Source organism: Danio aesculapii, chromosome 3, assembly GCF_903798145.1.
Source record: "Danio aesculapii chromosome 3, fDanAes4.1, whole genome shotgun sequence".
NCBI classification, from domain to species: Eukaryota; Metazoa; Chordata; class Actinopteri; order Cypriniformes; family Danionidae; genus Danio; species Danio aesculapii.
Window position 1 is genome coordinate 23,020,213 of NC_079437.1, and position 14,394 is coordinate 23,034,606.

Here is a 14,394-nt window from a genome sequence, read left to right on the forward strand (position 1 = left end):
AAATGTTTCTTAACATAAAATACACTGTGTTCAAAGGGCAAAAAGTTTAAGTTTTTTACCCAAACATTTAAAAAGAATATATTTTAGACCAGTAATCACAATACCGTGAAACTGTGATATTATTATCCACAATTATCATACCATCAGAATCTTATACCAACCCCTGCCTAGAACCCCCTTTAAATCATTCTTGTTAAAAGATAGTCAAAGAATAAAATTATTCGTTCATGTTTTAATGCCATATTAGCAGCATTGGCTGTTTTCATGACAACGCTTGTAGTAAACATTCAATATATAATTTGCAATCATAACTGTTTCTTAATCATTACTGACAACGTCATACAAGTTGTTTCCATTTGATCAATAAGTACTCAAAATTTCCTCCAGAAGACACTTTTTTAAACGTCTGCATCAAAATATTTCCAGAATAAAACATTTTGTAATGCCATTTAAGAATATACATTCTACTAAAATATGTTTTACCATCAAGTCACAAATATTTCTTTTCTATTTATTTTAATAAAGTCTTTAGTGGCCAATTCTACATCTCGTATGTACTACCTGATTGTCCATTTTTAAAATGATACGCATTTCTTTTATTTCCGAATTGATTTACTTTATACAATTTGATATCAAATTGGTTTGTTACCAGACACAGGAGTTTTACATTTTGCCACATCCAACTGTCTGGCTTCCTTAGCTGCTTAAACTACCAAGGAATAAAAAAATGACATCAAGCAATTTACACATTTTATTTTTAACAAATCCCAACTCTTTAAAATGTGCTTCATAATAAAATTGTGTAAAGGAGTCTTCTTAATACAAAATGTTGCACTGTTTTCTTAGTACTACTAACATTTAAATACTCTAAAAATATGAATAATAATAAATAATACATCAATATTCTAAAACCAATCTCGCTACAAAAAAACACAGAAAATGAAAATGAAATAAAGCATAAAATCAAGATGTATCATTTTAAAAGAAATATTAAATCTTTCAAAATTGTGGTAAACTTATGATTAAAAATGCAAGGCAAAATCATATTCCACTAACAAAGAGAAACAAACTACAGAATAATTAAGCTATGTGATTTGGTGAATGAATCCTTATTTTCTTAGATTGTATTACTTTTATTACTCAGCCTCATTTTCCACCACCATCAAACCTAACTAGATTGCAATCACTAACAAATAACCTGAAAAAATACAGAACTTTACGAGACAAGAAAATGCTAAAAAATAAATAAGCACAAAGACGTAAAGCAAATCAGCACTAGGAATTTCTATTTGACACAAATCTCTATTCGTCTGTACATTCCTCTTACAGAAACATACATGCAGAATAACAAAGATCTAATCTCAAGCCGACTAATAACAACAAAGCATATCAATCCAGCTAATCGATTCTGCCTCTGTGCCAAAAATAAGCAAACAACATTTACGATCGTGGCTGAAAAACAAGACGCAGGTATTGGAGATGGAAGATGAGGCCGGGAAGCACAAAAGTGCCCTCTAACCTTTGAATCACAGCAGTAGAAAGCAGCAGATAAAGCAGCAGTGTTTGATGTGCGTACATGCAGTACAGTTTCTGCAGATGAAAGAATGTTAAAGAGTTCAGCACACATGGGCCATGGATATATTACACCTCGCCTCACAGCGGGACTACGGGAGGAAGACCAAGATGGACCGGGAGAGAGGTGAGGGGGCGCAAATAAAGCACCAGAAAAGAAGATATTGTCAAGAGGACGAGCTGGAATAGAGCAGAGAGTGGAACGTTGTGAAGAGGATGGTTTAAATTGAGATGAAAGGCTCGTGGAACAGAGAAACGCTGCTTCCCTCTGTGCTGAACTGATCTCGGACGCTCCACACGCAGGTCATGTATCTGTTACAGTGTCTGGGAACGGCAGGATGAGCCTATTAAACTTCTGCTGTCTTCATAGGAGCTGTCATGGAGGAATCCCGCTTACAGCGCCCTCTGCTGTGCACATACATAATGACATGCACGTTTCCTATACAGATGCAATTACAGTATATGCGTCTAAAACTACAATCAACAAGGAGAACCCACAATCATTTATTTATTAAATAAAATAAATAAGTGCATTAATTTGTAATTTATGATTTTTTATATATTACAAAAAAGTATTTTTTATGTGAAGATATTTAAAATGCAAAAGCATTATCAGTTTGCACATGATTGTATTCCACATCATAACCAGTGGGTAAAAATCAGTTATTAAAAACGACGCTTCTGCAAATCCTCTTTACAATTTAGTATTTATATTTTAGGTTTGAATTTGTACTTTTCACAAATAAATCAGTCTTACATTTAAAATAGTAGTTTAGTACTTAATGTAATTGGTGGACTTTAAAATTGTGAAAGAAAAATCAATTAACAAATTTGTTATTTTGACAATATTAATATAGTGTAATAAAAATAATTTTGTTGCACATAGAAAAGCATTTTGCAAAAAGATATTTTTATTATTAAAAAGATTAAAACATGTATTTACTAAATAGATTTACACAAATGATTTAGTCATGAATTCTTTTCATTTAACCAGGTGAAACATGCCTTTTCAAAAACAAAATGTGTGATTTGTATAAACTTCGACGATCACAAATCTGCATTTTTGATAAATATATTTAACACTAAAGCTGAAATATCCATAAAAGCATTTTAAGTACTACAACTGCTTTTAATTTATTAATTTGTTAATTTATTAATTTAATTTGTTTTAATATGGATGTGTGCATTGATCCTTAAACCTTATAATTCTACCATTTTGTTAGTTAGAAACGTTGGCATATTCAAGAATATTTTATCAATATATTTTTCTTTAAAAAAAACTCCTCATCAAGTAATTTTGGGCTGTTTCGCAGTATAAAGAGATTAATATAAAAATTACATTTAAATCACAAATGTAAAACATGCTTACTTTAATTATAGATGTGTATTATCAACTGCATCTTTAAGATGTATAATTTTAAAGGAAATAATAAATCTTTTTTTAAGCAAAATCCCAGTCCACTAACAATCTTTAAACAAGATTTATGAAGTTTAATGAATTAATGTTTTTAAGCAATTATTATTTTCTTATATTTGATCACTTTACTCATTTTCATCACTATCAAACCCGACTAAATTGCAATCACTGACATGAAATCCTACAAGAACCACACAAAAATAAATAAACATACTACAATATACTGAAGGCTATATGTACAAACACAAAGCCGTAAAATCAGGTCAGCAGCGGGAATTTCTTTCCGCCACAAGTCTATTTTTGTCGAAATGTTACTCTTACAGAAAAATACATAACGATACAGAAATACAGAAAGATCTACAAAAAAATTACATTTCGTTCACTTTAACTACCATCGTCCACACACAATTTTAATCAATACACTGTCCAACCCTCCTGAAAGTCCTATTTGATCTTTTTTAATAGATTTTAATAAACAACATTTTTAACCATTTGTTAATAGCAGAAAACGCCACCTTTCACCAACAGCGCACGTCTTTAACTCTACCGTCATGTTACTCCCAAGCGCCACCTGGTAGTGAGAAGCGGAGGTGCAGCCGAGCCGCCGCTCCGTCACTGTCCGCTCAGCGGTAAATAATGCAGGCCATGGCGGACAGGCGGGATTTTCTATTTCACGGTATGACCGGTTGTATGGACGCAACTGACAAGCAGATGCTCAAGGCGGGATTACATTCCTCCGCCTCGATGATGGTGTATCGATTTTTATTCCCCAGCAGGCAGTGCAGATAACTCAACGTTGCACGACCCAGACTTAATCTGCATCAGAATATAATTTAGTTTCCACCGAGCTGCTTGATAATCTGCAGCATGTCCCACTGAAATATGCCTCATATCTTTGTCATTGTCTAATTTTTAAAAATAATTTCAATGCAGTAACCATGAAGGCCTAACATTAGCTAACTTAGCCGCTAGGCCTAAAGTGACACCAACCTTACAACGAGGCGCTTGGTTTTTGTGTGAAAGTTGGCCTAAACGTGTATAATTATAGTCCAATTAGTAGTTTAATGTCCTTTAGTGTCAATATTTTAGTTTCGTATGAGTTGTCAAATCATATTTAGTGTTTGTTTTTTGCATTACCTTGTGATTGTCAGCAGCAGACAGTGTGTGTTGGCGTGTTCAGGAAACTGTTGTTACGGTTTAAACCGGAAGATGGCGGAATAACACAACGTTTCAACGGTTTGTTGGCATTACTCCAGACACCAGAGGGCAGCAAGTCTACAATAACAGTGCTTTTAACAGCAGATATCCAGAAGGATAACCCGTATGACAGTGCTTATAAACCATTTTGACTCCGTTGCCCCAGCAACAGCAATTAGCTACAACAACAATTACTGGGCGAAGAAAGCTGACATTTTACATTATTTATTAAATTCGCAGAGGCAATCATCCACAACGACTTAGAAGAAATTTATATAATATAAGTAATCAAATCAACGAAAGAGCAAGATATGTATGCCTAAATAATATGAAAACATGTAAAACTAGCCCAATCGTATATAGCTATAGGCCTACATGTTATAAGCACTTTCATGCAAATGTCAACCTTGCCATGAAAAAAAATATTAGGCCTATGTTTTCACCAAAATAACGAAACCCTTTCTACGTTTTTTGTGTAGGCTTGTGCTTTACAGTACTGTTAAAATACTCAAAAATGTTTCTGTCAACCTTTTTTCAACTATTATATTTGATTTACCAAAGTCACACAAGTGACAATTTCACATCTGTTACATCCATAACAGAGAGATGACACATCTATAACCAAGCTTTTTCCTCATAAATTCAAAAATGTCAATTTTCTTTTTTTTTTAAAGTGAGCCAACACTTCTTTTTGATTAGCATTATTTCTTTTGGGATGTGCAGTTTAATTCACAAAATTTCTACAAAGTGTGTTGTACTGTACTGTAAACTCGTAGACTTTTTTGGTCACATCCATGTTCATTTCCCTCATTTAAATTATAATTTTTTAACAGATTGATATTTTTCTGATGCCAAAAAAATATAAACATGTTTCAATATAATGTTAACATATACTTTCTATGTGTATTTATGTTTTGAGATTTTACTGCAATGTCACATTTATAACACCTCTATATTTCAAGGCATCTAATGTAGACTGCATGCCATGCTATTATTAAAAGAAAATCGAACTCTTCTATAAATTAAAAAGTGCCGCACAAATAGCAGCATGCACCAATATTATATTTGTGTATATACATTAGATTAGTCAGTACTGAAGCCAAATCTGCAGCTTATTTAACAAAATAACTAACGTAGCGGTCCAAAAACTAGAACACCCAAATTTATGTTATAGAAAAATATTACATACAAATTTTAAAAAGAGGAAAAGTCAAGAAAGGCAAAAAAAAATTTAATTTTGTTGAAATTTTGTAGGTTGTAACTTCTATTTTATTTATTTATTTGGTTTTTTTTTTTTTTTTGCAATATTTAGCTTGAATGTATTAGAATTATCTTTCCATTTCTAAATACTAAAATGTGGCTAAAATGTAATTTTAATAAATATATCTGTTTAATTTAATAAATCAATTGTAAATGCACCAAAACACATTGCCTATATTCACTGAAAAATGGATAAAAATAATCATTTTGAAAATGGGGTATACTCAGTTATGCTGAGCACTGTAGCAATACATGTATTTGTCCATATAACAGGTCCATGAACCATAAAAGCATGACACGTCTAAAATGATACAAAGCATTATACTGTAAAATGAAATGATTCGTTCATTCATTTTCTTTTCGGCTTAGTCCCTTTATTAATCTGGGGTCGCCACTGCAGAATGAACCTCCAACTTATCCAGCACATGTTTTACGCAGCGGATGCCCCTCCAGCTGCAATCCATCTCTGGGAAACATCCATACACACTCATTCACACTCATACACTACGGACAATTTAGCCTAATTTAGTTAAAACTAGAATTTTAGTAAAAAAAAAAAAAAGAAAAAAACTTTTTTTTAGAATTTTTCATGTGTGAAACCTCTTCATTTTTGCTGTTTTAAAGCAATAAAGCTACATGACAAGATATATATTAAAATATGAATATATTTTTGCTTTAAAACAGCAAAAATAAAGAACTTTCACACATAGTGATGAAAAATTCTAAAAAAACAAACCAAAACACCAGAAGAGTGTTGCTAGCCAAATATGAAACATTTTTTTACCTTATAATAATTTCATTTTACAGTATAATGCTTTGTATCATTTTAGACGTGTCATGCTTTTATGGTTCATAGACCTGTGATATGGAAAAATACATGTATGGCTACAGTGCTCAGCATAACTGAGTACACCCCATTTTCAAAATGATTATTTTTATCCATTTCTCAGTGAATATAGGCAATGTGTTTTTATGCATTTAAAACAGATTTATTTTATATAACTAAAAATTTATGTAATTTTATATAAGACCATGGTTTGGTTTTCAGCTTGCATTTCCTTGCTTTGCACTGAACACGAATATTGAAATTCACTGATGTTACTGCATGCTGACAAATTAATAGGCAGTGGACTACATTATAACACAAAATGCATAAAGATACTGTCAGTACTTACAATCTAAATCAATGAATAAGTCAATATGACCTGTTTATGTCATGAGATCTTACAAACACTGCAGAATAATTTAAATCCTTGTTTGTTTGTTTTTTCAACTTTGACATTAATGTGTGTAAAAAAACTGTTTAATTGAAAACATCATTATTAATCCGTTCAAAGGTTTGGATAGAGGAATGAAAGAAATGAACAGTTATATTAAAAATATGCATTAAATACATCAAAAGTTACAGTAAAGGCATATATACTGTATTAAAGATATAGTTGTCATCTGTTGGTCATCACTGAGAGTCAAACTTAGCATAATATTTATGTGATTTGTTTGCTATTATGCCTTCTGTGCTAGAGGTTTTTCAAATGGGTCAGAAATGAAATTAATAAATAATAGAATATTAATTAAGGTAAATAAACACACAGAACTATAGAATAAGCAACACACAAATATGATTTCATTATAACTAATCCAAACAACTGATTAAAATAAATAATAAACATAACCTAAACACCTGTAAATATCTATACAGAAATATATTTTCAATGCATACAATGAATGTGCCCTATTTTAAAAAATAGTGTGTAGTTTAGTGTGTATAAGAAACTCCAAATGCTTTTTACATTTTAGGATAAGCGTAATACAATATCTCACATACAAGAATGATAATTCTGGGGGTATATGAACTCTAGGGGGCGTCACGGTGGTGCAGTGGTAGCACAATCGCCTCACAGCAAAAAGGTCGCTGGTTCGAGCCTCGACTGGGTCAGTTGGCATTTTGCATGTTCTTCCCATGTTTGCGTGGGTTTCCTCTGGGTGCTCCAATTTCCCCCACAGTCCAAAGACTTGTGGTATAGGTGAACTGGAGAAACAAAATTGTCCGTAGTGTATGAGTGTATGTGGATGTTTCCCGGTGAAGGATTGCGGCTGGAAGGGCATCCACTGCGTAAAACATATGCTAGATAAGTTGGCGGTTCATTTCACAGTGGCGACCCCGGATTAATAAAGGGAAATGAAGCCGAAAAGAAAATCAATAAATGAATGAATGAATGAGTACTGATCTAAGGTCATTGTATACTGTACTTGAAATTTTCACCAACAAACATGACTAAAAATGCTTTAATTTACCATTAAGATATGCTGCCATGTGCCACAACACACACTGTATGAACTGTGTGTGAAAAAATCAGAGTTTATAAAAGTTATTGGGTACAAAGGACAAAAGCATGCTTATTATTTGCATCCCCACCCTTGCAGACACTGCATGAGACAATATAAATATCACCCTCTGTTTGTGGACGGTGTGGCTGGTTTGTTTGAGTAATGAGGTAATTAACTCAATCACGACACTCAGACAGATGATGAATTTTGTTAATGCTTCTCTTTTGTTCTCCACTCATCTCTGAGCAGGTCTTTTTCCTCTACATTAACCCGACATGCACACACACACACACACACACACACATCTTCTGCCATTTTTCGTAGAGCATGAGGCTGCAGCAATGCAAATGAGTGTCTACTAAAGCAGAACTGCAACAGGGCAAAACGAGAGACAACAGAGGCTGTTTCTTATTCTCTGTGCTCTTACAAGGTCAACATACTCTTGTTCAGCGGAGCAAAGTGCACCATTGTGCAAGAGTCTAGGACCCTGTTTTTCCCTCAGACTTATTCAAGGCTCTTTGCACTCTTGATTCAATTGCTTGGTCTGAACCAGAATTCAGAAGTTTTTTTTATTTTCATCCAATCATTACAATCAAATTCACATTATGGGGAAATTCAAGGACAGAAGTTTCTCGTCATTCGTTACATATTATTGATTCTTTAAGCTTAGTTCACACTACATGACTTTAAACATCGGCAGATCACTGTGCAGTTCAGACTACATGACTTGATAGTGCGTCTTTAAGTTGTTTAGGTGTTTACACTATGCAACGCTACATAAATGGATTGCACAAGAGGGGTCACAAACAACACAAAATAACAACAACTCTGTCACCCAACAACTCTGTCCAGCCCCCAAACCACAGTGAATGATATGCACTGGATTTCATTCGCAAGAGCTTATCCCTATATGCTAATCCCTTCGCAGGGTCCATGTGAAAGGATTAGGGCATATGCACCCTTCCGATTTGAGCGGAGTGTGACACCAAACAGCTTACCTGTTCAAAGGATTAGGGCCTGAAATGTCCATCAGTTGTATGTTTCAAAATCCTTCATTCCAAAGAGCCCTTCAAAGTGGCCAATTTTGAGCACTTCGGCTTGGAACAACACTTCAATATGGCGGCCATGATTTTTTTCCACATTTCAAAGTAGCCTTTAGAGGGTGATATATCCCATTTGGACAACAGAAAGAGCAGCACACTAATGGCTAATTGTGTGATGATGACGTACACACAGCCAGAGAGCTAGCAGTAGCTGTAAATAGCTCTGAAAGCGATTGCAGATACGTGAGTGCATGGATGCCCATTCTGTTGAGCATGTGAAAACAATAGACAGTCAACCCATGACTTGCTTTTTCATCTGTTGCAGCTCATCCCTACATCTGACCCTGTGTGGTGTTGAGTCAGCTTATTCAGGGCAGAATATTTAGCATGCTCTTTTTGTCTGTGAGGTGTTGGTGATCCTTGAGCAAGTCTCTTTGATGGGTTTTTTATTTCCCCACAATCACAGCCTGATCTTAAATTCTTATTAAGTTTTGTCATGGGAACTAAGCATTAGGGGAGGTATCTGTACAGAGTCACTTATCTGTTTGGTGACTACTGTATGTTGCTTTCGACAGATGAAATGACATCACACAGTAAGTTTTTCTAGTGTCGTCATCCAGTTTTTCCTCTGGGTTCTGTCTCTGTGCTTCCAGTTTGCAACTGCATCTGACACCTTATTTCAAGTAAGCCATATTTGTCACAGCCATATCACCCTGCAGCCCAAGACTGGTTACTCACTGAAGCTAAGCAGGGCTGAGCCTGGTCAGTACCTGGTTGGGAGAACACGTGGAAAACTAGGTTGCTGTTGAAAGTGGTGTTAGTGAGGCCAGCAGGGGGCGCTTAAATTGTGGTCTATGTGAGTCCTTATGCCCCAGTAAAGTAAAGGAGACGGACATTATACTATCAGTAAGCGCCGTCTTTCAGATGAGACGCTAAACCGAGGTCCTGACCCTCTGTGGTCATTAAAAGTCCCATGGCACTTTTCGTAAAGAGTAGGGGTGTAACCCCGGTGTCGTGGCCAAATTCCCTCCATCAGCCCTTTCCTATCATGGCCTTCCAATCATCCCCATCCACTAAATTGGCTGTCTCACTGTCTTTTCACTTCCCCATAGCTGGTGTGTGGTGAGTGCACTGGCGCCGTCAAATCATGCAAGTGGATGCTGCATGCTGGGGGTGGAGTGGAGTGACCCCTCTCATGATTGTGAAGCGCTTTGAGTGTATGACCATATACAATAAATGCGCTATATAAATACAGATAACTTACTTACATAAGCACCCCTTACTTCTTGGAAAACACTTTGCAATTCGGAGTGTGCTCCACACAGATGAGTCGGCTTGACAAACCACCTGTATTACACACTGTATTTTCATTTCAGTATGCTTGAAGGGAGGAAGAAAAAAATTACCTTTTTTTTTTTTTTACTAACTTAGACTTGTAACATTTATACTACTCTCCAATAATTTGTAGCGCTCTTTTTTCTCGTTTGTAAATCGCTTAGGATGAACGTGTCTGCCAACTTAATGAATATGAATGTACCATTATAATAAGAGTTTGATGTTGTGAGTATATCTCATTTTTGCAAATACACAATACATGGAGCAAACTGAATTCATTTGTTTAGATATAGGACGTGACCTTGGATGAACTGCTCAGAGAATTGCAAATATGCTCACTTAGTGAACAGACGATGATTGAAGGGGACAGATACTGATTTACAGAAAACACCCACTACTCTCGTTCAGTTATAGCAAAAAATCTTGTCGGGCATATTTGGGTCTCATCCTCAGGCAGCACACCTTCAGATTGCTTGCTTTACAACTGAATACAGTGCACAAAATTGGGATCACTTCAGAAGTTTGGAATCGTCATCTGGATAATTTCTACAGGATTTCCATGAAACATGAGACTTCTGGAAACAAAGTCATGGCAGCAACCCTCTTCATATGAAAGAAGAAAGTTATTATTTTTATAACAGTGACAGTTTGCACTTTTCTTGACCAGCTAATCTTTTTTTTTTTTCAAAAGCATATTTACATTTGATCATTTAGCAAGCACTTTTGTTCAAAACGACTTTTAATTATTTGTGCACATCACCACCCAATTATTTTTGTTATGGTTTGTAGAAAGATGAGGCAAGGACCCAAATGCAAAGATCATTTAAGCTTTCTTAATTACTAAACGAATTAAAAACAAACTCAAACTACCCCTTTGGGGAAAACAGACACTGACAAGGCAAGGCTTACACAAGATCAAGGGAGAAACTTTCAACATGGTAAAGACAATGGATCAGCTCAAAATACAAAACAGACAAAATAAATAAGGAGAGCAAACCAATCAAGGTATAAAGGAGGATAGGTGGAGCAAATGGATCAATAAACGGGTATAACACATACAGTGGGGTTAAGGCAATATGCAGGAGTGCACATGACACATATAAACAAAACTAAGCTATGCACTGAAAAAAATAACTCATTGGATGAACTCAATTTAATTGAGGGCAGGATTTCATTCAATACATTTGTTTAGCACCAACTAAAAAAAACAATTTACACAATTGAATGCAAGTGAGTTGGTCAAACTTGATTTTATCAAATAAAAGTGAATATGTGTCATACAATTTGAAGTCTCTTAATTTTATTTGAAGTTATTTAAGTTATTTAAGTGGACTGAACAGAAAACAAATAAATTGGTCAAAGAAATTACAAGAATTGTGTTGTGTCAGCTCATTTTAAACAGTTAGTTTGAACAAGCAGCAGTAATCAATTTTTTGAGTGTGTGCTCACACAAAAGATGACACCAAAACACAAGAAGGGGCAAACATTTTTACCCACGTAAGCTTTATCCATGTTTTGAGTTTATGAAACTTAAGATGGTGGGTTGGTTTCGATTGGGTTTGATCTTCATGGTAATCTAGGCTACATGGCTAACCTGCTTTGGACCAGGTTTTATTCTAGGTTTGAGATTGTAAACCCCAACTGGACCGGTCAGCTGTGAGAAAAGTGACATTTATGTTTGATGGAATAGTCACTCACAGTCTGATATAGCATCTTTTTTGTCCAAAGTCATAGTTATAATTATACTTTATATTATACTCATATTCATTTTGTATTCATTAATTAATATATACTTATTGTGTATATTATGTATTAAATACAATAATTAACAATGGATTTGTATTAAACTTTACATTTAAAATCCTCACATCTAAATTTAAAGATTTTAAAATCTGATTTTCAGTGATATAATATTTGTTTTAAGTTGCCTGTAAATGTGTTGAAAATGATATTTCTGATATATCTCTGAATCTTCAACAGACTCTTGAGTGTAATGAATTTAACTGACCCTTTCATATGTTGTGTGATTGATGTTTGCTGCAAGTGTCACAATTTCAGCTGCATTCGGTCCAGAGTGACACACAAACCCTGGGTTAAACCAAAAGTTAACAGAGAAGGTTTATATCAAGCATTGTGAATACACTTAACCTGATCTTAACCAGGTTGGATTAGTAAGGCTTTGTCAACCCAAAATTTACTCTGAAAGATGTAAGTTCTACTTTTGTTCTTTTATTTTAGCAAAGGCTTTTATCCAAAGCAACTTATAAATAAGGAAGGCATCAACTGACTCATAGTAAATAGCTAATTCAAAGTTTCAGAGAAAAATTGGGCAGGGAAAGAGTGGGAAGCTGATTTTTTAAATAAAGATGCTCAAAAAAAGAGATGAGATTTCAGTTGCTGATTGAGTATTGACAGTGATTCAACAGTCTGTAAAAAACATAAAGTGTAAAAGTTCTAGACATTGATTTTTTTGAGCTTCTCTGTGATGGTGCCATGATGCAGCACTCACTTATTAACCAGAGGTTTTTGGAGGTAGTGTATAGAAAAAAGTTGAAATAGCAGGAGTCTGTGATATGCAAGCATCAAAGCTTCAAACTTGATGCAAATTTCAAACAGTAGCCAGTGCAGGGAGATAAACAGAGGTGTGATGTGGGCTCTTAGCTGCAGGGAGGACGAGAAGCTTTGTTTTCCCAAATTGAACTGCTGGTAATGATTTTTAATCCGTGCTGAGGTGTCCTTCAGGAACTGTGCAGCCACTGTTGAATCATTTGGTTTTAAAAGAAAATTTTTGCATAACAGTAGGGGAGGAGAGAGGGGTCCCAGAAATAATCCCTGCCCCGTCAGCTAGTACTTTGGATACATCTCCCTTCAAGTCAACCCTGAAAGATCTGCTGGTGAGGTAAGACTTAAACCAGCCAAGAGGAGTTCCTGTAATGCCCAAGAGAGTGTACAGAAAAATCCAATCAAATCACACGCCAATTCGTAACTTTTTGATTTAGTGGCTAATTCGTATGAATTCGTACAATCTAATTCGTACATTTTCGTACGATTTGCTCATCCCCCAATGACGGTTGGGTTTAGGGGTGGGGTTAGGTGCCACGCCTCCTTTTCAAAATCGTAAAATTTCGTAAGACTGAACTCATACGAATTCATATGAATTAGCCACTAAACTGACAAAACGTAAAATACTTACTTTTTCTCGTGAGATCAGGCTGGAAAAATCTGATGGTTAACTGTGTAAAAGGCAGCAGACAGGTCCAGTAGAAGCAGAAGTAATTATTTAAAACCAGCTTTAGCAATCTGCAGGGCTTCGGTGAATAATTCTGTCTCAGTGGCATGGCCACTTTTGATGTCGGATTGCTTAATGTTCAGCAAGTTATTGTGAAAGAAATGTTGAAGCCTGGTTGAAAACAATCTTTTCCACTGTTTTGGCTATGAAAGGGAGCAGGGAGACTGGTCTGTAGCTTTCTAAAATTGAAGTGTTTAGCATAGGTTTCTTAAGCAGTGTGGTAACTTTAGCCTGCACAAGGAAAATGTGTGAGAGTGCTGAAAACAGAGTTGGATTAATGTCTTGCAGAAGATGTGAGGGAGTCAAAATAGGGAAGTATGGATTCTTCCTCCTCTGTGAGTGTATAAAGATAAATCAAAGTTATTTTCCCTATAATCTATATGAGTCCTCTCTTGAAGCTATTTTGGTCTTCCACTTTTGTTTTTCAGCACGTTGCCAAGGTCTTTGTCTTCTAATTTCTGTAATTGTATTATACTCTGATGTGAGATTACTCAGATTGCTCAAATCTCAGATTATTCAGATTCTCAAATTACAGATTTGTTATTTTTTAGATAAAGTGTTACAGTGTTGCATTGCAAAGCATAAAACATGTCATTGTTTGACATGTTATTGATTTAAAATTTTAAATTATAATTTTTTAAACTAGAAAAACTTGTAGATAAAGATTTTAGTTAAGGTATCTGAATGTGAAAATATATTATACATATGCATTATGAGGGTAAATGAATTGAAGCATATTTTAAGTATTAGATTGATACCCAATGCATTAGGATTCTGAACAACTAGCCTATGGTTGTGTTGTTTTTTAATTCTACACATCTATACAGGGGTGGATTTAGTGATTTTGGGGCCCTAAGCAATTCCAACCAAGCAGCCCAAAAGTTCAAAAAGGCACCTTTTGTAGCCTGCTTTAATTTTTTGAATTATTATTTAGCTGTTTTTTTCCTTATATC